Source organism: Delphinus delphis, chromosome 15, assembly GCF_949987515.2.
Source record: "Delphinus delphis chromosome 15, mDelDel1.2, whole genome shotgun sequence".
NCBI classification, from domain to species: Eukaryota; Metazoa; Chordata; class Mammalia; order Artiodactyla; family Delphinidae; genus Delphinus; species Delphinus delphis.
Window position 1 is genome coordinate 80394894 of NC_082697.1, and position 22207 is coordinate 80417100.

Consider the following 22207-nt stretch of genomic DNA (forward strand, 5'->3'; position numbering starts at 1 on the left):
ACTATAAAAACTCAGATAAATGTCATTTTGCTTGAAATGCTGCAGTAGCTGCTGTCTTTGCTCAAAGCCTTTACAATGGCTACAAGCTCCTCTGCTAAGCTCTGACTGCCTCTCACACCCTTTCCCTCACACACTCTGTTCCATCCACTCTGTTCCCTACTGTTCCTTGAATGTGCCAACCACACTCTCATCTTAGGGCTTTTGCACCAGCCCTTCACTCCATCTGGAATGCACTTCTTTCACAAGTCATCTTCGCAGAGGTCTACCCTGACCACCGGCTCTTCTGCAGGCATTTCTGGCTTCCCTTATCCTGCTCTACTTTTCTTTTTGATGTGGGTTTTCACTTTGTAACATACAAGACACTTGGTTTGTCCATTTTGCTGATTACCCCTACCTTGTCTTCTAAAATGTAAGATCCTCAAAGGCAGGAAGTTTTGGGGTTTTGTTCATTGAAGTGTCCCAAATGTCTGGGATGTGTCCTGGCACATAGTAGGCCCACAATAAATATATGCTGAATGAATCAATTCTATATTCGTCAAGAGTGTGAGATAAAGACACTTTCAGATAAACAAATATTCAGCCAGACGTTTCTAAAATGAAATTTCGTTGTGCTTGAGGAATGCAAAGGATCTCTGGTGAAAAGACTGAGATGCAAAAAGGAAGGAGGAGCAAAAAATAATGGTAAATGTGGGGACAAAAAATAAACATCGCCTGTAGAAAACATAATAATGCCTAATGTGTGTGCGGGGAGACAGCTGAGCGCTAAAATGCTGATCAAAGAAAGCATGGCAATTGGAAGGAGAAGTGATTTCACTTAAAGAGTTCTAGGGTTTTCATATTTGTCAGGAGGGGGAAATAAGTTAACTGTAGAATTTATTAAGTATGAATGTTAAAATAGCTATCAGGGCTAAAAGAATAGACATGCCATATATTACTCAAACAAATGGGGACAAGGTGGGAAAATAAAATGGAAAAAAAAGAGAGAGGAAACCCCCTCTAAAATCTTCGGTCAGTCATGGTGGGATATATTATCATTCAGCAAGTATTCACCCTGCCTACGTCCCACTCCACGAGAGGAATAGATAGCCCCACTACACCGAGCTTGAGCCTGAACACGTGACTTGGTTTAGCCAATGGAATGTGAGTAGATGTGGCACAGACAGGGGTTTGAGATGCCCTTGCACGATTTGGCTTTGTCTCTTGTGTTCTTGCCACTGTTACCCGCCCTAGACAGCCTTTGTTGCTTCAGCCCAGTCCCAGTGAGCATCGTTTTGGAACCGACCCACAATATGGAATAATAGGAAGACCAGGCAGAGCTGCAGCCAACCTCAGACTGAGAGTGAGAAATACCTTTTTGTCGTCGTGAGCCCCTGAGATTTTGGAGTTGTCTGTTGCAATATTACTGCAGTCATATCAAATTAAAAGATGACAGGAAAAGAGCAGGAGGAAAGAAGCAGAAACTGAGGTCAAGTTAGAAAATGTAATGAGATGGTAGAAATAAACCCAATTGATCACCAATCACTAAAACATAAATGGACTAAAACTCTCTAGTTAAAAGACAAGAACTGTCGGGAATTCCCTGGCGGTCCTGTGGTTAGGACTCAGTGCTTTGCCGCGCGGTACAGCCAAAAAAAAAAAAAAAAAAGACAAGGACTGTCAAACAGCGTTAAAATAAAATTCAACCACATGCTATTTACACGGGATGCACACAAAACATAAGGACACAAAGATTGAAAAGAAAAGGGTGGGAAAATATGCGGTAGGCATATGAAAAAAGAAAAGAGAAGTGGAAAGGCTGTATTAATGTCAGAAAAAAAATTGTCTTTAAGGCTAAAAGTTTTACTAAAGATAAAGAAGATCAATGAAGGATTAAAAAGAGTTAATTCACCAGGAAGGTAGAAAAATTCTTATTTTTTTATACATTAATAACATAGCCTAAAATATTTAAGGCAAGCATGGACAGACAGGGACTTCCCTGGTGGCGCAGTGGTTAAGAATTCACCTCCCAATGCAGGGGATGCGGGCTCGATCCCCTGGTCAGGGAACTAGATCCCACGTGCATGCTGCAACTAAGAGTTCGCCTGCCACAACTAAGGAGTCTGCCGGTCACAACTAAGACCCGGCACAAGCAAAAATAAATAAATAAAATTAAAAAAAAAAAGAATGGACAGACATGAAAGGAAATACAGAAGTCCAAAATGATATGGGACAGTTAAAATTATTGCTTATAATAGTTAATAAATCCAGTACATAAAAACCAGAAAGTATTTAATAGTATATATCACAGACTCGATCAAGTGGATACGTAGAGAACATTGTACCCGGCCAGAGAATAGTTATGTTTTTCAAGTGCACATGAATATTTATGAAAAAGACCACACGTTAGCTCATAAAGCTAGCTTCAACACATTTCAAAGGATGTGTCTCTAGTCTTATTCTAAGACTAGAATTAATTTGTAAATTAATTTACAAATCAATGATAAATAGATAACCAGAAAGCCAGTATACATTTAGAAATTTTTAAAAAATGTCTCAGTTCACAAGTCAATCAAAAAATACCCATATTCATGGGGTAGGATGTTATGGAGAATAAAAACAAAGGAAATATAGCTATGTGCTACAATGCAAATAAATCTCAAAGCAATATTTATCGAAAGAAGAAAGTCATAGAAAAATGGATGCAGTATGAGTCCATTTAGTTTAAGGTCACAGAGAAGCAAAGTGAAAAACATACTATTTAGGGATACATGTAGGTGGTTTTAAAGAAAAGCAAGGGAGTAATTAACCTGAAATTTGGAACAGTGGTTACCCCCAAGGGCACACAGGGGGCTTCTAAGGTTCTAGTAATACTCTGGTTCTTAAGCCAGGGAATGGGTTCTTGGGTGTCAAGTTCATGTTTATCATATAAAGTGTACCTATACATTTACTCCATTCTGTGTAGAGCTGATCTATTTCACAAGAAACATCGTTTTACCAAAAAGCCTCAGATGTGGAACTTCTCTGCGGTCATGAGCCCTCATCTGGCCAGAAGGATGGTCCAGCGCCTGGAAATAAAGAGCTTCTTTCTAAACAGATAAATCAGGATGGGCACAAAACTTGGCTTAGTTCATTAGTGGGGGGAAAAAACGAGTCCTGTTGAATTGGTATTTTTTTCCAGATAGTATTAATTTTAGGAGACAGCCTGGGCATCATCACTGTCTCTCATTTGCTGAAACAAATTCCCCACAAATAAGGGCGTGTTTCCATCTTGGGCTGCTGCTCCAGCAGCTGCTGTTGTGGCGTCTCCTTTCTTGCCTTGGGCCCTGTTTTGCTGTCCTTCCCTTTGCTCCTTTTCCTCATCTCCTTTTCGTAAAATTTCAGGGTCGGAGGATTCTCATCCCATGCAGGAATCCTGCCAACACCATCCCAGCTGGGTGGAGGTGCAGCCTCTGTTTACACACCTCCCCTGATGGGGAACTCACTCCTACAGCCCTGCCCCTCCCTTCCCACGTCCCCCCTCTTTGGCGACAACCACTTATAATTACAGTTAGCTCTTGAACAACATGGGTTTGCACTGCTCAGGTCCACTTATACTGATTTTTTTCCAATAGATATGTATACAGTCTGCCCTCCGTATCCTTGGATTCCACATCCGCAGATTCACCCAACAGCAACAATCCGCGGTTTCTTGAATCGTCCATGGATTCGGAGGGTCAGCTGTGGGACTTAAGCATCCTCGGATCTCGGTGTCTGTGGCTGGTCCTGGAGCCAATCCCTTGAGGGTACCGAAGAACAACTGCATTTTTTTTTTCACGTCTCCCTGGAGATTACCTTCTTATCTCTAAGAACAAGCCGGTATTGCTTGTTTTGTCAGCGATGTGAGTGGTAGGCAATAGAAACCAACTCCGGGAAATTGAAGTAGAAAAGGCATTTATTAGAAGTCTATATATCGAGAGATTTACAACATCAGTGGGAGGCTGGAGAGCTAGGGGGTAGAGGTTCACATAGGAATGACACCCCAATTCGCGTTCCAGCATCGGTGTGGTGCAGCCTCTTGCTCCAGAGCCCTCAGTGCTGGACACTGCTCTGTGGTCCCTGCCACTTCTAGAATCTGAGTGTTGTCTCCCCAGGCAGCCTCCAACCTCACCAGAATGGAACCTGTGTGACGTCTGCTTCTCCACCTCATGGCTTTAATATCAGAGTCTGAGTGGGTGCGTTTGGCTGAGCAGGCTGACTCTGGCTGCGGGGGAGGCTGGGAAAGAGTGTTTGGCATTTTTCCTTTTTTTTTGGATGGGAGGAAGATTCCCCAAACAATGGAGAGGGGCCCAGACTCAGAGTAGTTGACAAGGATGACATATGTCTACTATGTTGGTATTTCTTGATTTATCAATTTTAAATATCTGACGACTTCTTCCTCCAAGACCTGAAGATTTAACTTATTTATCCTCGCTCCAGCCCCACTTCTTCCAGCATAGTTACTCCCCATTTATAATTATTATTTATCTCCAGCATTCCAGTTCTCTGAGGAGAAATATACGACCACACAAAAACTTATACACACGGGCTTCCCTGGTGGCGCAGTGGTTAAGAATCCACCTGCCAATGCAGGGAACACAGGTTCGAGACCTGGTCTGGGAAGATCCCACATGCCGCGGAGCAGCTAAGCCCATGCGCCACAACTACTGAGCCTGCGCTTTAGAGCCCACGAGCCACAACTACTGAGCCCTCGTGCCGCAACTACTGAAGCCCACGTGCCTAGAACCCATGCTCTGCAACAAGAGAAGCCACCGCATAGCGGAGCCCGCACACCAAAATGAAGAGCAGCCCCTGCTCACCGCAAGTAGAGAAAAGCCCGCGCGCAGGGACGAAGACCCAATGCAGCCAAAAATCAATCAATCAATTAATTAACAAAAGAAACCTTATATATACACGTTCATAACAGGGCTATTCATAATAGCCCCAAAGTAGAAACAACCCAAATGTCCATCAGTGGGTGAATGGATAAACAAAGTATGGTGTATCCATGCAACGGGATATGATTCAGCCATAAAAAGGAGTGAAGTACCGATGGATGCTACAACGCGGATGAATCTCAAAAACGTTATGCTAAGTGAAGACCAAGTTCCTATAAGATGTCATTTGTGTGAAGTGTCCAGAGTTGGCAACTCCATAGGGACAGAAAATAGATTAGTGGTTGCCGGGAGCTGGGGGGAGGCTCTGGCAGCCACTGGCAGGGGTTGGAGGGTAACTGCTGAAAGGTACAGGGTTTCCGTTTGGGGTGATAGATATGGTCTAAAAGCAGTTGTAGTGATGGTTGCACAACGAAGTGAATGTGCTGAAAGCCCTTGAAGTGTATGCTTTAAGTGGGTGTATTGTATGGTATGTGAATTATATCTCAACAAAGCTGTTAAAAAAAAAAGGATAGGATGCTGGATGGTGTGGGCTCTGTCTCCCGAGGCCCTCCCGCAAAGGCCTGCTATGGTCCGGCAGCTCCCATCATCTTGATCTCAAAGAGCAAGTGGTAGCTTAGAGAAGGAGCTCCGGACCAGGAGTCAGCAACTTGCTGTGTGTGCTGGGGTGAGCCTGTGCCCTCTCTGAGCCTCATTCTCTCCCCTGATTCCCCCAGGAGCACTGAGAAGTGATGCAGGAAGCAGCAGTGGACAGAGGAGCCAGTGGTCCCCACGGCAGAATTCTGCCTGAGGTCTGTAGCCTGGACCCTGGCAGGACAGGGGTGGTGGTAAGATGCCCCATTCTCCCTGCCCTAAGGGATAGAGGTCACCCCGCCATGCTCTGTCTTTTAACATCCCAGAGCCCAAGGGTTTAGGTTCTGAGACTGCAGAGCACGAGAGCAAATTACCTACAACTAAAAGCCCTGGGTTGTTGGTGGTAAACAGGTCATTCAACTGTAATCTGTATCCACAACGATTTTGCCAGTCTTTTTTTAGATGATGTTTTCTTAACAACCTACACAGAACTTCAGTCTCCTCCCCTCCTAATCCCCTGCTTTGCACAAACATGAAATTAATCTTCTAAACACCCAAGGCGGTTCCAAAAAGAAGTGAGCAGAGAGAAAGCATGGGGGTGGGCTTGGGGGGAGCCCCACCCTCCCATCATCAGAGATCTCTCTCCTGTTTGACTCACAGCCCAGGAGGGGCAGGTAGCTGAATGGCCACTGATGCTTCATAACATCCCCTGCAGCAAACCCTCTAAGCATCCGTCGGGCCCTGCTTGCATATCTCCAGTGACGGGGGGCTCATCACCTGTAAAGTCAGCTTGTTGTATCTGAAATAACTTTGCCTAGGGCAGAATTCTCCCTCAGAGTAAGCTGGCTTCTGCCCACTTTTGCGCTTCTTCCTTGGGCCTAGCTCTGCCCTCTGGGGATTTTAGGACCAGCACCATATGCCCCACCCCTGTTATTGATTAGTCCAACCATTAACAAGAAACCTGTTTGCCTGGCCCTTAAAGGGAAATGATCCCTTCCTTGGTGTTGGCCACAGATGGGGAAGCCCATCCCCCCCAGATACCCAGATACCCCCCCATCCCACCTGGAACACATCCTCTTTCCCTGCACCCTGCCCACGCTCAAAGAATATCTTATATAAATTAGAAAAAGATACCCCTGAATCCAGGTAGATACAGCTTCATGCCAGGATCAGGTGTTCAGCCTTTGTGGATCCCTTAGCCAAGTGCCCTTGAGCAGTGAACGACATGCACAACTGTACCAGGTGGCCCTGCACCTGCCCCCTCCTGGGTGCGGGGTCTCAGCAAATGGCCGTGTCATTCCCCTGTGGTGGCTCATGCCGATCAAGTTGGCTGGAACCTTGTTCCCTAGAATCCTCTCCCCTCTAGTTGGCCTGAAGAGAAATTTGTGCTCTGAGGCCATCAAGGCTAGAGGTGGGAGAGACAGACACAGAGATGCCAGCAGGTTCTGGTTTGTCCTTGCCCTTTCCTCTGTCCTCCTTTTGAGGACTGCTGGCCCTGCCGGCTCACAGTGACCTGGGCCTTCCACCAGATGCTTGGCTATGATCTCACAGAGCAGAAGCTGTGAAGGTACTTCCATCAACGTCTACACTGGCTCTGCCTTCCCACTCCAGCAGCCAGACCCACTTGGCTTCCAGATTTTTCTGCAAGCTCCACCTACACCCCTGCTTAGAGAGGGCTGGCTGGTGACATTCCCGGGTACCATAAAGCTCCTTACTTTGGACCTTTCCTTCCCAGACCCTCCCCAGCGGTGTGGGTGCTAATTCCTATACTATAACCCTCACCGGGGTTCCGCTTCCGTCACTGAGCCCGAATGAGGCCCACCCCTTACCCACATCAGAGTAAGTGAGAGCAGCCTGGATGCCCCCTTCGTCCTCAGGTCATAGTTAATTGCTCCCCATGTCCTGTTGGCTGTACGCCCTTATTGCGCCTCTAACTGACACACTCCCCCCATGTGCTCCTCCGTCCAGGCCTCTGTCCCTTCTTGCCTGCGCTAGTTTTGCACTATTTTATCAGTCTTTTCTGGTTTTCTAGCTCTGGTCCAGCTCTGTGTCTGTGGCTCGTATTTCCCTCTGCCCCAAATCTCTCTGCAGCTCCCAGACACGCACGAGCACCAAGACTTTTACCTGGGGTTCAGGGACCCTGCCAGGCCCACACTCAGCACCTTCACAGGCAAGTCCCCACCATCTCATCCTGTGCCCTGTGTCAGCCACTCCAAATCGCCCCCTCCACCCCTGCTGAATCAGTGTCGCTAATGATTGTCCTGGGGGAAACGAGAGGGAAAGGTAGTGTCCTGCAGACAGGCTGTCCGAATCCCACTCCCCACTTTGCTCACTGCTCCCGTGTCTGTCTGGAAAACTCCTATTCATCCTTCAGAACTTCAGCCTCTGTGTTCACCTCCGCTCACTTGTTCTCTGGACCACACCCTCCCCGCTGGCCCCCATTAGAACGGATCACTCCCTCCGGTTCTCCTGTGGTTCCTTGGGCTTCCAGTGTCCTCGCCCTGTCCCACTGGACGGCAGCGGCGTTTTTCTCTCTGTCTCCCTCTGCCTATGAGTGACCAGTCAGCAGACCTCCCACGTGCCAGGGTGATGGGAGCTGATGCGCTGAGGAGCAAGGGGACATCACGGGGCGGGAGCCACGTGGTCAAACTGTCATCAAAGAACTTGCGAGGGAGCCAGGGCCACACCACCTGGGGACACCAAAGGGGCAAGAGAGTTCTGGGAGAGACCACTGAGGGTGTGTGTCCTGCCTCCCCTCCTGGGAAGCCTGGCCCTGGGCAGTGTGGGCTCACCGGAGTGGACATATAGGAATAAGGGGTGCCTGCCTTGGAAGGAGGGATCAGCTTGGAAGTCACCCAATTTGTCCTCTTCTTCTTCCTCAGCAGCAGCAGTACTGCTAACAATTACCATCGCTTTGGGGATTCAGAGTTTACAAGGTGTAACAATCCCCACTTGCTCTGAGGTTCTTAAGGGCCCAGCAAGTGGGGTACTGCAAATGCCCACTCGTGGGGGTGGAAGCTAGGACTGGAGTGGAGTCAGGCCTGCATCGGGACCTCTGTTAAGTGTGCCCTGGGTCCCAAGGTGCCCAGAACACCTGGTTAGGCCGAGGGAGGCTGAGAGACAGTGATGACCAGGCTGCACTGAAGTCAGGAGCTGGGCTTTGGGTACCTCAGCTCAGCCTTTTCTGGGTCTAAACTTAGTTATCCCACAATCTCTCTGTGGGAGTCGGGAAAGTCCCTTTTCTTCCCTGGGCCTCAGTTTCCTCATCCACAAAATGGGAATAACAAAGTACAGCTCTGGGTTTGGCCAAGTGACCCACATGGGTAGTGGCTGTGGAGTCGCTTTGAATCCATACATCCGCTTGGTCTGGGAGGGAGGGTTGGGGCCGCAGGCTGATGGCTGCAAGGCTCTCTGTGCCCCAGATTGGCTGGCGGGAATGCCCTTGCCCTCTTTTTCTCAGGAGCTGCAGGATGCCCCTGTGTGGGTGAAGGGGATTCTCACAGGTGACCCGTCATGCTCATGTGGCCAACGGGGCACACTTTGCACAGAGAAAGAACGGAGTGAGACAGACACTAGATGTGGGATGGAGTGGTGGTGGTAGTGGTGTGTGTCCTGGACCCAGAGGGATTCTGGGACTATAGCCTGGCCTGGGGATGGGTGGCCAGAGCTGGAGGAGGATCCTGTGTACATAGAGTGAGTGGCACAGACCCTGTAGTTGGACTGCTGGCCCCATCCCGGCTTCTCCATGTCCTAGGCTGTGTGCGCTCCGCTGGTTACTTGCGATGCCTTTACTTACTCCTCTGTACAATGGGGTAATAGCAGCACTGCCCTCTGAGAGTTGCATGAGGATTACTTGAGTTTATATACTATGACCCCAGGCCCATATTAGCTGTTATCATTCCTACAAGCTGCTGACCCGGTGCAGCAGGAAGCCAGCAGGAGGTTCTGGGGAAGGACGATGCATTCTGCAGCCCTGGCCTCTGTGCAGCGTCTTCTCTGGTGATGTGGGGCCCGTCGCCTCCCTCTGAGCCTCAAGTCCCCATTTTGGGTAGCCATGTGGGCTCACCGGGACCCCAGCCACCGAGGGGCTTGTTGGCCAGAAGCCCCGCTCTGACAAAGCCGGCGGTGGAAGCAGATTCTGGACCATCAGATGCTTGTCTCAGGGCTGTCATGCGGGCTTTTATCAGAATAAACAGGTTTTGTTATGCATTTCACAATCTTAGCATCTTTAATTTATCGCACAACAAATTGGAGAGGATTTAGCATGTATTTAATTAATTTGATGAAAATAGTTCAACAACTGTAAACAAGGCTGCAGAAACACTCTTGCCGGGAAGCGGCGCGTCGACTCCTTCAGGGCTTAGAGAGGGGCTGTAGCTTGAGGCTGCGCTGACGCTGCAGGACAGAAGAGGTGACACAGCCTAGGCACGGGGGTGAGGGCTACACGCTGGGCGGGAGGCCAGGGGACAGCCTGGTCACGGACTAACTGGGAGCCTCGGTTTCTTGTGCTCATGAAGGGACAGTAAGCCCTGCCCTGGTTCCTGCTCAGGGAACCAGGTGAGGATTTCCTGAGATGAGGATCTAAGAACGTGAGAGCTTGTTATGGGGTCTTTGATGGGAAACTCCCAGCAGGAGGATGCTTGGCGTGTGCACATGTGCACGTGCATGTGTGTGCATCCCCTCCCGGCTGCCAGCGATGCCTGGATGCCTGACCAGTGACAGCCCCACTGGGGTCAGGAGTGCCCCTCATCCTTCCTGGGGGCACATAGGAGCAGACCCTCATATGACCCCCAATGTACAATCCCTTCCACTTGAGTGTGTGTGGACCTGTAACTTGCTTTTAACCAAAAAAAAATGTGGCAGAAGTGATGAGATGTCACTCCCACGATTATGTTACATTATATAAGACCCGTTTGAGCAGACTGGAGAGAGACTTTCATTACTGGCTTCCCGAAGTAGTTATGTTGGAGAAGGCCATGCGTCAGGGAATGGCACAGAGCCTCTAGGACCTGAGGCCACCTGCAGTGGACTGCCGGCAAAGAGTCCTCAGCCATACAGACACCAAGAAATGGAATGAATTCTGAAAAAGCCAGAATAAGTGTGGGAGCGGATTCTTCCCCAGTCAAGCCTCCAGATGAGAACACAGCCCGGCTGACAGCTTGACTGTAAGATGCTGAGCAGGTGACTCAGCCAGCTGTGCCCAGACTCCTGTCCCAAGGAAACTGTCAGATAACAAATGTGTGTGTTGTCTGAGGTCACGAAATCTCTGGTTGTGTTTTTATGTAGCAACAGAAAACTAATTCAGGAGGCATCCGGGAAAGAGCTGATCTCTGGTGTAGCTGTCCCTCACCTCCGGCAGAACTTACACTCCTCGAGGATCAAGGCCCTCGTTTGTAAGGACGGGTTATCGGAGATACCCTGGGGTAGCTAAGATCTGAGGTCCGCTCAGCACGTAGTAGATGCTAGCACACAATAGGTGGCTTTGTGAAATGCTGAATACGACCGTCTCCAAGAACCATGTGATTTTGGGAACTGAGCTATGCCTGTACATTTGACCTGAGTATTGTAAGACTTGCTTCCATTATTAGGGACTTTATAGTTTACAAGGAACCTTCCCACTGGGCAGGGGAGCAGGAATTAGCCATCGGCCAGCGGTAACCAGGTAACTAGGACACGTGGTAAAAGGAGCCGAGTCTCTTTGTGGATCTGCTCTGGGCTGCTGGGTCCTGGCCCCAGGTCCCACTTGGCCCGTCAGAGACATGCGGCCTCTCCTCTCTGCGAGCTGATGAAACTTGGAGAGCAGGGAACAGGAGGAGTTGGAACTGGTCCCAGCTCCCTGGCTTGGAAGTTTGAATGGATGGTTCTCAGTGATGGGGATGCAGTCAGCATGGGTGTGTGCAGGGAGTGCCTGACTCCCTGATCTGGCTTTGAGGGGCTTCCAGGAAAGAGGCACGGGCTGGAGAGGGGTTCGAGTCCTCCTGGAGGCTGGGAGTCTGCAAGGTGAGGCTGCCCATCGAGGGATGGACGCCAGCCGGATTACCAACCTCGCAGCTGCAGGCAGGGCAGATGCCGAGGAGATCGGGGGATGGGTAGTGCAGTGGTTACTTGCTCAGAGCCTGGAGCTTCTTACTTACTAGCTGGGTGACCTCAGGAAGTCACTTAGCCTCCTCTGTAAATGGGGATCCTAACAGACCACTTTCCAGGGTCAGGGTGAAGGTAAAAAGAGGCAGCCCTTAAAGCACTCGACAGAGTTGTCTGGTCCGTCGTAAGCACCAATGAGGCTTGGCTGCTAAGAGTTACGGCCGAGGAGGGCACTCCACCGCTTCACTGCAGGCACCCAGCATCACGCAGGAGGTCCTCAACAGGGGTTTGTGAAATTAGTGAAAAGGGAGCCCCAGGCTCGCTTCCCCTCGTTTGTCCCCTCATCGAGGTTACATCCTGCAGAGGATGTGGGGATGTCCCTGCGTTCAGGGCAGGGGGCCCCTCCATCTGGGCCGTTCTAGCAGTTCCTCCATTCCTGCCAGGCAGGGTGGAGAGCCGTGGGGTGGGGCTCCTCCTGCCACCCTGGGGTTGGGGGGGCCCTGCCGCTGTATCTCTGCTGACTTCTCACCCTCGGGGTTCGGGGGAGGGAGCTCTGACTCACACCGGCTTCTGAGGCCCCCTGGAACGACTTTCCCAGGCTGGGCATGCCCCCACTGTTTACTCTTGGCAAATGGGACCTTCCTGTTTCTAAGAAAATGGCTTTAATTGGTAATTATCTCATGTCTTCATACAGCATCTTTCATCCAGGTGCCTGCAGCACCCAGCTTGTTAAACGGAATCCTTAGAAGGTACTGGGACTTCAAAAGTGCCCCTGGGCCACTGGGGCGCCTTGCAGGCTCCCCACAGTGTGAGCACCCCAAAGTCAACACCTGGCGTCTGCTGCACCACTGGGCCCCAGGGTCTGGTGACAGTGAGAGTGTGACCTCGGGTGGCTTCCCTGAGGACCACGATGTGCCCAGCCCTGCGTGGGCTATACCAGGCCCAAGGCAGCACTGCTCCCCACCCCATTCCCCTCAGGGCCCCCAAGACTAGGGAGACAGAGGTCGACTCAACAGTACATATTTCTTCTTTTTAATTTCAATTTGTCAGATGTAAGCAGGTCCCTCAATTAGAGGTTGTAATAAGAGTTGTGTAGTTACACTGTTACACAGGCCTACCCCTCCTCCTGCCCCATTTCTCCCCTGCCGCAGAGGCCACTGCTCTCATTTCTAGCTGATTCTTTCAGAGTTCCCTCCGTAGCACTAAATAACAAGCTTGTGTTGCTACCAGTTGGCTTTTCAGTGTCAAGTTTATCTGAGGACTTCCTACTGTAGGAGGCGAGCATTTATCTACACACACACACACACCCCCCCCCCCACACACACACACACACGCACACACTCACGCCTTCCACATTTCCCAACCTACCATCCTCCCAATACATCTGTGCTCCGTTCCACCTAAGATGCTGACGCTTCCTTGATCTTTCCGGAAGGTCTCAACGAACGGTTATTACACAACTGGGACGAGTTTGAAGCTAATCTGAGTCTTGAACAGTGGAGGATACAAGCCCGGCCTGTGGTCGAGCCAGCGTCTGCAGAAGGAATCAATGCGAAGCAGAGTCCACAGCTGTTGATGATAAGTGCCCACTGTGTTTCGGGTCCTCTGCTTCGGGCTGGGGTGCAGGCCTGTATTTGCGTGACACAGACACAGCCAGCGTTCCCCTGCGAGTTAGCATCTGGAAGTGCAGTGACGTAACAGCCGGCTTATACGCTGGGCCCGAGGACGATCGGGCCACGTGACCTTGCAGTTGGGGGATCTTGTCACTGACAGCCATGTCTTCTGCCAATGACCAGACAGGGTTTGTAGCCCCGATTGATAATCACCGAACATGTTCCAGGCACGACGCTTTAACCGTCATAACAAACTTGCTGAGTAAATACAACCAATTTCGTTAGCAGAGGCAAACTATTATATATAGGATGGAGAAACAACAAGGTCCTACAGTACAGCACAGGGAGCTATAGTCAATATCCTGTGATAAACCATAATGGAAAAGAATATGAAAAAGAATATATATATATATATATATATACATGTATAACTGAGTCACTTTGCTGCACAGCAGAAATGAACACATTATAAATCAATTATACTTCAATAAATTTTTTTTTTAAATACAAACAATTTCGGGTTACGGGTAAAGAAACAGAGACCCTGAGGCAATTAAGTGATGTGCACTAGGGTCACAGAGAAGTCAGGCCCAGCAGGACCCGAACCCAGGTCTAATCCCAAATTCAAGCTCTAGTCTATTCCCAGCCCCCAGACCCTGGGGAGAAGATTGCAGCTGTACTGCTGTTCCCCGTACAGATCAGCCCACAGGCCCGGGCTCTGGGGAGGGATGCCTTCTAGGGAGGGCTCTGCTCTCCACTGTCCCTCCGCTGTGGGTGCTCCAGCCTGTGGAGTGGGAGGGGGCCCGGCTCCATGATCTCCTTCACAGGGGAAGGCAGCTCCACCTGCAGGCTCTTTTCCTGGGGGGTAGGGGTGGGAGGGGGCATTAAAAAGCGGCCCACCCCTTCCCTGGTGGCGCAGTGGTTGAGAGTCCGCCTGCCGATGCAGGGGACACGGGTTCGTGCCCCGGTCCGGGAGGATCCCACATGCCGCGGAGCGGCTGGGCCCGTGAGCCATGGCCGCCGAGCCTGCGCGTCCGGAGCCTGTGCTCCGCAGCGGGAGGGGCCACAACAGTGAGAGGCCCGCGTACCGCAAAAAAAAAAAAAAAAAAAAAAGTGGCCCACCCCCTGTCCTGGCTTCTGATTCACCCCACCCCGAGCCAGGCGGGGGTGGAAGCTGCTGGATACTGGGCAACCGGGCTATTTGCTGAGCCAGGGCAGCAGGGCGTGGTTTGACGTCATTATAGTTTGTCCTGTTGCCTCTGGCCTGGCTCACAGGAGAGGCTGTGAGGAGGCCCCGAGCAGCAGAAGGCACACATTAGTACAGCAAATGGGCCTGCTTGGCAGCCTCCAGGCCCCTGGGGGGGGCCCAGGTCCAAGCATTGCCTGTGCCACCGTCTGCCGCCGGGATGTCCTGCATCTCGAAGAGCGGGAAGCCCTTCTGGACGTCCCCGCTGACTCGGCTCCCAGGTGTCTCTTCCAGGATGTGGTAAAAGTCTTCCAGTGGCACCTCGAGCCAGCCCTTCCCTGCCTCAGGCCTCAGTTTTCTCAGCTGTCCAATGGGATGAGGTCTGTGCTTTGTGAACCAGGGGGCTGGTCCCCCTCTCCCCTTCCCAGCCCAGACCCCAAACACATGCGTGGTCAAGCCTTCAGATGTTTCCAGTGCTAGCTGTCCGGCCATCCCTGGCCTTAGTCCCAGACATTTCAAAGTAGAGACAAGCCTTCCTTGCTATGCATTTTCTGAATTTCTGACCCATAGAAACTGTGAACACGCCACTGTGATTTGGGTGATTCTTTACGTAGCAATAGCTAATAACCCAAAGTAGAATTAAAATGGGATAACAGAGGGGAAGTTCTTCCCAAGGCACAGAGCTTGGAGAAAACCTATGAGCCTGACGGCAAATACCCGGAGGAAGGACAATGGAGGCTGGAGAGCTGAAGAGTGGTCCCAGTTGAGTGGGTACCGGCCATGCATGGCCCAGCTGCTAAGCTGCCACAATTATGCTTCCCACCGAGGCTGTTACTCTCCAGCCACAATTCATGTGGCTATCCTCCTAAAAGCCCTCCCCTGCAAAGCGCAGTCCTAGGTTCAAGCCTAAGTTTTCTATTGTTTGTGTAGGTCAACAGAAGGTAGCGCCGTCACCTCCCTGTATTGAGGACCTAGACCTCTATTAATGCAACCCAAGAATACCTGCACATGTCTGAGCTGAGCTGTGAGCTACAATCCCTGGGTTGCTCCTGTGCTACTATACCTCCCTGCAACTCCTCAGCACAAGGTGTTGCTAGGTCTGACCTGCCTTGTGGCTACTGAGGCTGGGAAGACAAGTCACTGTCACCCTCTGCAGTGACGCTGCAGTGAGAGCCCCCACTTCTACCCGTGGACCCCTGGATCCTCCTGGCTGTGACCTGGTCGCCAAACCGTCCTGTCAAACTCTGTAGCCACTTAACTCTGAGGAAGGCGATGTGAGCATGTGAGAAGCGTCTCCCCTGGGGGGCCGGGGGGTGGTCAAGCCCGGGGTCAGGAGGTCTGGCTTCTGATACCTGCTTTTCACCATCCCCCACCTCCTCATCACATCCCCAGTCATGAGATAAGAGATGGACAAAGGGGTCGGTCCCCTCCCTCTCCCAAGGAGGCCCACCAAAGGAGGCAGGGCCCTAACACCAGGGAGGTGCAAGCTTCCTGAGGACCACCTTCCCCACTCAGAATCCAGACCAGTAAATCCGGCATTGGTCGCGGAACATCCAACACGTACTGCTGCCACAGTAGTCCCTGTGCTCATGGTGGAGGCATCCGCCCCCTCCCAAGTGACGGGGGGCCAGACGCAGGCCACCACTCTGCAGTTAATGTTTCAAGCAGAACCCAGACTTAGAGCCGATTTACCCTTTGCTCCTTCTTATCCCAAAGGAAATTGCCTTTCACATACATCAACTTTCTAATTAGCAGATGGGATGGCCCGAGATCTAAAGGATAATTAGGGGGAGGTCTGTCTTTTCCCAAACTCCCTGCTGTCCCCTCCTCCCCAGGCCCGCCCCTGTCTGGAGCCTTCCTCTAATTTGGAGCCACTTAGAAAAGACACGGAAGCCTTTAAAGCTAAGAAGAATGTCTCCCAGGACGCCTCCTGCCTGTTTCACAGCAGCGGCAAGAGAGCTGGCCAGCGTGCTCGATCTGCAGAAGCATGGGAGAGGCGCCCCGTTCAAGGGGCCTGTGGCCACAGCATCCTGCTATAAAAATAGCTGCGGGTTTGAAGGCTGCGGGAGGAGAAAGGACGGGATTCCTCTGCTCAGTGTGCCAAGAGTGACCCTAGACCAAGAGAAGAGGGAGCCCCAAGCCCGCTCTGGGAACTCTTTGCTGGGTCCTGCTTGGGGCCTCGAGGTCACCTCTCGATGGTCGGGAGGCCACCTCTGAACAGCCCTGCCCCCTCTGCTCCCCTCTCCCGCTGGGCCCCGGCCCCTCCCACTTGACCCTTCATATCTGAGCAACTCCGTAGGTGCCCCGGGACACCCACACCTTATCTGCTCTCCTCCCAGAGCAGTGACCTCTCCCACTGCGTCTTCCTCATCCTTCAAGGCCCAGTTCATTGGGTCCCAGCCCATAATGTCCCCTCTGAACGGGTGGGCGTTGGCACTTTTTGTCTGGTCCCCTCACTCTCAGAGCCACACCTGTTTTGTTCAGCGCTGTGCCCAGCACCCAATAAATAATTGATGAGTGAATGAAGAAACTCAGGGTACATTGTCTGACTGGATTACTACAATGACCCAAGCCCAGGAATTGTCAAGGATGAGTTCTTAGTCCCCCAGAACACCCAGTGGAGGGCCACAGTAGAAAATCAATGAGCATTTGCCAATTTGAGTTGCCTTTGCTCGGGAAGTGGTGAGCTCCCCATCACAGGTGGTATGCAAGCAACAGCCACTTGATGGGGAGGCTGCAAAAGACACTCAGCAGCTAGCAGGGCTGGACTCAGAGGACTGCTGGTTCCCTCCATGCTCCCATAGGCCAGGTGAGTAGAAGCCTCTAGGTGGGGCAATGGTGGTGAGGGAAAAGCAGGTGGTCCTTGCTCTGCGGAGTAGAGGTTGGAGATAGACAGTGACTCCAGTGGGGGAGGGGAGGGGGCAAAGGCTTGGAGGAAGGAAAATGAAGGGAGGATTTGGAAAGCACTGGAGGTCAAGGTGGTGGCTGGCGGGGGCGGTGGGGGCAGTATCCCAGGGCAGTGGGCCTGGGAGGGCAGGGGACAGCCTGCTGATCACAGAGAGTTAGTGGTGAGAGGTTAGGGGTAAAGTCACCTGCCCCAGCTTGCTCTCATGTGGTCTGGGTGACAGCTGTCACCCTGCAGGGGGGTGGCCTTGTCCTAAGGCAATTGGTCTCTTTCAAGTTCCCATCCTGGCTTGGTCACCCCTGAGACCTCGGGTTGCCCTCTGGAAAGTGGGGTGCCCTTCACAAGCGTCTAAGTCCTCTGACTCCCTGGGGCCCACCTGAAATTCCAGTTCCGAGACTAATTGCTCCTGGAGGCACCTGGCTGGGAGCACAAACCCCTCGGGGGTCTCTCTGACCCCAACAACTGGCCGTCACCCAGTGGTCAGCCGAGCCGAACAATGTGACCTGATGATGGCAACAGACTTGCCGTGGTGCCATCAGGCAGATGGGGGACTGCGGTGCTAAGTTTCATCAAGAATTCCATCCAGGGACTTCCCTGGTGGCACAGTGGTTAAGAATCAGCCTGCCAATGCAGGGGACAGGGGTTCGAGCCCTGGTCCGGGAAGATCCCACATACCGCGGAGCAGCTAAGCCCCTGCGCCACAACTACTGAGCCTGCGCTCTAGAGCCCGCGCACCACAACTACTGAGCCCGCGCGCCTAGAGCTCGTGCTCCGCAGCAAGAGGAGCCACCGCAATGAGATGCCCGCGCACCGCAACGAAGAGTAGCCCCCGCTCGCTGCAACTAGAGAAAGCTCGCGCACAGCAACGAAGACCCAACGCAGCCAAAAATAAAAATAAATAAATTTATTAAAAAAAGAAAAAGAATTCCATCCATGTGGGGGCTCTGCCCTCCAAACCAGGCCAGTGACTCCTTCCCAGGGCGCTGGACTGCCTGAGGGCTCCTTCCAAGCAGCCAGCTCACTGGCACCATTTCTCAGATGGGGAAGACTGAGGGTCTGTGTGTTGCTGAGAGAGAGTCCCACCGCGAGGGTGGAACTCAGAGCGTCTTTCTCTCAGGACCGCTGCATGCTCCCCACATCTCCCGCTACTCCCCTCCACCCCAGGGACAAGTGTTTCCCGACCATCTCTCCTTGGGGGTTTCCACGGTCTCCACCAGGTTTCTGACTAGCTCTTCCTGCTTTCATAATATGAAGGAAGAGGCGGCCAGGGAAGGAAACCACGGGGGCCCGTTTACTCAGCACTGTGAGCTCTGTGTGACTCACTCCGAGTTTCATTGCGATTCCCTCTTGCAGTTCCCTCCTCCTGGCAGGCTGGGCGGCCCTCGGAGTGCTCAGGACTGTCCTGGGCCCTCAAGAGCCCCTGCATTGTCCTGAGCAGTGATCCCCAGAAGCAGGAGCTCAGGGGCATCCAGGCCTCGCATATGGACACCTCCGGCCAGCAGGAAGCAGGGGTAGTAGCCCCGGATGGCATCACCTCTCCCCGCTCAGCAAGCCCAGAGCCAGGAGGCCCCAGGGCCAGGCTCATGGACCAGGCCAGGAAAGGCTGGTGCCACAGCTGGCATGGACAGTGGCCACCTGCCCCTCCACTCAGGCCCAGAAAGGGGCAGGCGTCTGCCGTGCTCACGCAGCTCATCTCCCACCGTGGCTGGAGATGGGGCTGCGGCTGGAATCCTGGCCTCTGTGCCCAGAGCCAGTTTCCCTTCACCCTGACCTGCTGAACACCTGTACCCCGTGTGGTTGGTCCCTGCCAGGGGGCAGCATGGCAGGGCCTGGCCCCAGCTCAGGGCGGGAGATTCCATCACAGTTCTCGGGGAGGTCAGAGGAGCTGGTAAGAGTCAGCTGGTCCAGGATGGCTCGGGGAGGGGAGCATCGCAATGGGCACAACCTTCTGGAACCACTAGAAAGGAGCCCTCATCCTGGCACCACTACTTATCAGCCTGGGTGAGTCACTTAACCCGTGTGTGCCCCAGTCTCCTCACCTGGAAAATGGGGTAAAGGAGTCAATGTGAAGACACAAGTTTTAGGACATAGCCTGACTTGCTGCGTTTCATAAATGTTAGCTACTCTTACTGTTTTCATCGTCATCACATTCCCTCCCCCAAGACAGGGGATCAGCCGTACCGGGGCCTGGAGGCCTAAGGCCAGCTCCGGGGACAGTTAAGCCGTCCTGTGCCTGGGGCCGGGTGGGCCCACAGCCTGAGCCCAGCACTGCCGGCCCTGGCAGCCCATCAGGCGTGGTGGTCCCCGGTGGGGGCCGACTTGGCTGGATAGACTGGGCAGCCGGGCTGCTTTGGACACACGGGGCCCCTGCCAGGGACAGGTGCAGGCTCGGCTTGTCACATGAACTAGAGACTTCTTGGGCCGGCCCAGGCCTGGTGGGGACGGGCTACGTCCCACTATGTGTGTGGCCAGAGTGGATGGGCATGTGATTTCTCAGTTCTCCTTCATCAGAGTCACTTCCATTTTTCTTGTCTCTTTGCTCTCTCAACTCCCTGGACTATTTTCAAGGCCCTGAGGGGGCCCAGGCTGGGGTGGGTAATGGTGGCAGTAGTCCTATTGGTTGAGGGGTCCCTGCGGGCCAGGCTGATGCAGAAACCCTTTCCATGGGCTGACCAAGAAGCGTCACGTGCTCCCCGCTTTTCACATGAGAGCCCGAGCCTTCTGCAGGATGGCGCTCCCCGCTTTTCACATGAGAGGCCCGAGCCTTCTGCAGGATGGCGCTCCCCGCTTTTCACATGAGAGCCCGAGCCTTCTGCAGGATGGTGTCCCACCGAGAGTCACACAGCTCGAGGGCTCGGGCCACGGTGCCGCCCTGAGTCTCCCCAGCTGGCGTGGGTGGCCCTGCCTTGGGAGCTCTCCTGCACTTGCATGGCCCAAGGCCAAGTCTCCCCAGCTGGCTCCAGGCCTCAGCTTCTCGTGTGCCCTCAGCCAGGAGCCCCTTCCTGGGCCTTGGTCCCTTGGCCGCAGAGATCCTGTTGGCCCTGCACTGGTGGAGATCGTTGTGGTTTGGACGGTCTCTGGATCCCACAACTCCACCCACTCTCAATGGCCCCTGACAGGTGTCTGGCAGGGAGGCCCCCTTCCTGTCCTTTGTCACCTTCCAAACTGTCGTCCGGACCCGGAGCACTATTTAAAGAGCTGTCGCCGCGCTCCCGCAGCCCTGCTGCAGCGCGAGGGAGCCATCCAGACCATGGTAGGCTGGTGCTGCCCCGCCTCCTGACCTTGACCTCATCCTGTGACCTTGACTGCATTTGTGATTCTGACCTTGACCTCATTGCCTGAACTCACCCTGACCTTGACCTTGACCTGATGCTGTGCCTGTCCTGACCTTTTCTTCACCCTTGATGTCATCCCTGCACCCGGCCAGTCCATCCTTGTGGGTCCTGATTTGGGTCTGTGCCTTCCTGGACTCGGTGGGGGCTGCTGAGGTGAAAGCTGGGGCGGGGGGTGAGGAAGAGGAGGGTGGAGGGGGACAGGGTGGGCCAGGCTTGGAGGTTTCAGGGAAAAGTGGGGCTCTGATCTCACTAAGAGAATATGTTTCCTATGGGGGTCGGGGTCACTATTCCAGGACAGCCTGGGTCCTACGGAGCCTGGCATGGGGGCTGCTGGCCTTGCTACGGGGTCCTTCAGGCCATATGGGGCCTGCCCTGCCACCTTCCCCTTGCCCCTGTGCTCCAGCCCCTTGGGTCTCCCTGTAGGCTCTCAGTGGTGCCGTTCTTTCATGCCCCTGTCTCACTCACCCTCATCGGTCCCTCCTGGCCTGAGAACTCTGTCAAGCCTCAGCTCAGAAGCCACCTCCTCCAGGAGGTCCGCCCTGAGTACCCCAGCGGTACAGAGGCTCCTCTGTGTTCTCAGCATCTTCCCCGCCGCCATCACCCTCTAGTGATTGTCTGTCTCCCAGCTGGACTGTGAGCTCCTTGGGGACAAGGACCAGGCCTGACTCAGCTCTAGGTCCCTGGGGTTGGGCACAGGGCCTGGCTGGAGGTCAGCAGGTACCCAACACATGTCCGGATGCTTCGAGGGAGACGTCATCTCGCCTTTATAAATGAGGCTCAGGGCAGAAAGCTGATTTTCCTAACATCACAGAGGCTGTGAGTAGCAAGGCAGGATTAGAACTCAGGTCTGGGTGACCCCTTCTGCCCTGAGATGTTCCCTTCAGCGGATTTTTAGAGGCACATTATAAAAGGGAATTTCCAAGACAGCTGGGCTGGAAAGGGTCCTGGCTGGGAGATCAGAAGCCCGGTCAGGGCCCTGGGCCTCAGGTTTGCCTGTGCAGTGGGAGAAAACAACCCCTTCCTTCCTTGCAAGGTTCTAGAACAGGGTCTGCCACACAGTAGGGTGACGTTTCCCCCAGATGGACTTGAAAGCCTGGGGCGAGACAGGGATGGGGGATGCCGTGGCCAAGGGCAGGTCTGAGGAGAGAAAGGGCAGCATATCCCACAGACGGAAGTGACTGCTCTTTATTAAGGAAATGTATATGTAATTATGGGAGATGAATTCCACAGGGAGGTTCTTTTCTTTATGACGTCTGAAGGGATTTATAAATATCACAGGGGTTTCACAGCATCATAACGTCCTGGCCGCCCCGCCAGCCCCCTTTCAAAGGATTAGTGGAGACAAAGGACCCAGTAAAAGCTAATTATAAGTCAGCCGGGCACTGGGGCTCCTGAAGTGAGCCCAGGAACCCAGGGGAGTTGGGGGCAAGTGCGGGGATGGGGACATTGGGCGAGCGGACAGGAGTGAGCCAGGAGGAGGGGAGACCACAGAGGCGCTGGGGGCGGGCGCGGGGGCTCCAGGGAAGCCCGGGCCCTGGGGTGGGGTGGACGGGGATGGGCACAGAGGGTGGAAGGGGCTGAGACGGAGGCCGGAGCTGGGTGTGGGGACGCCCACATCTGTGGAG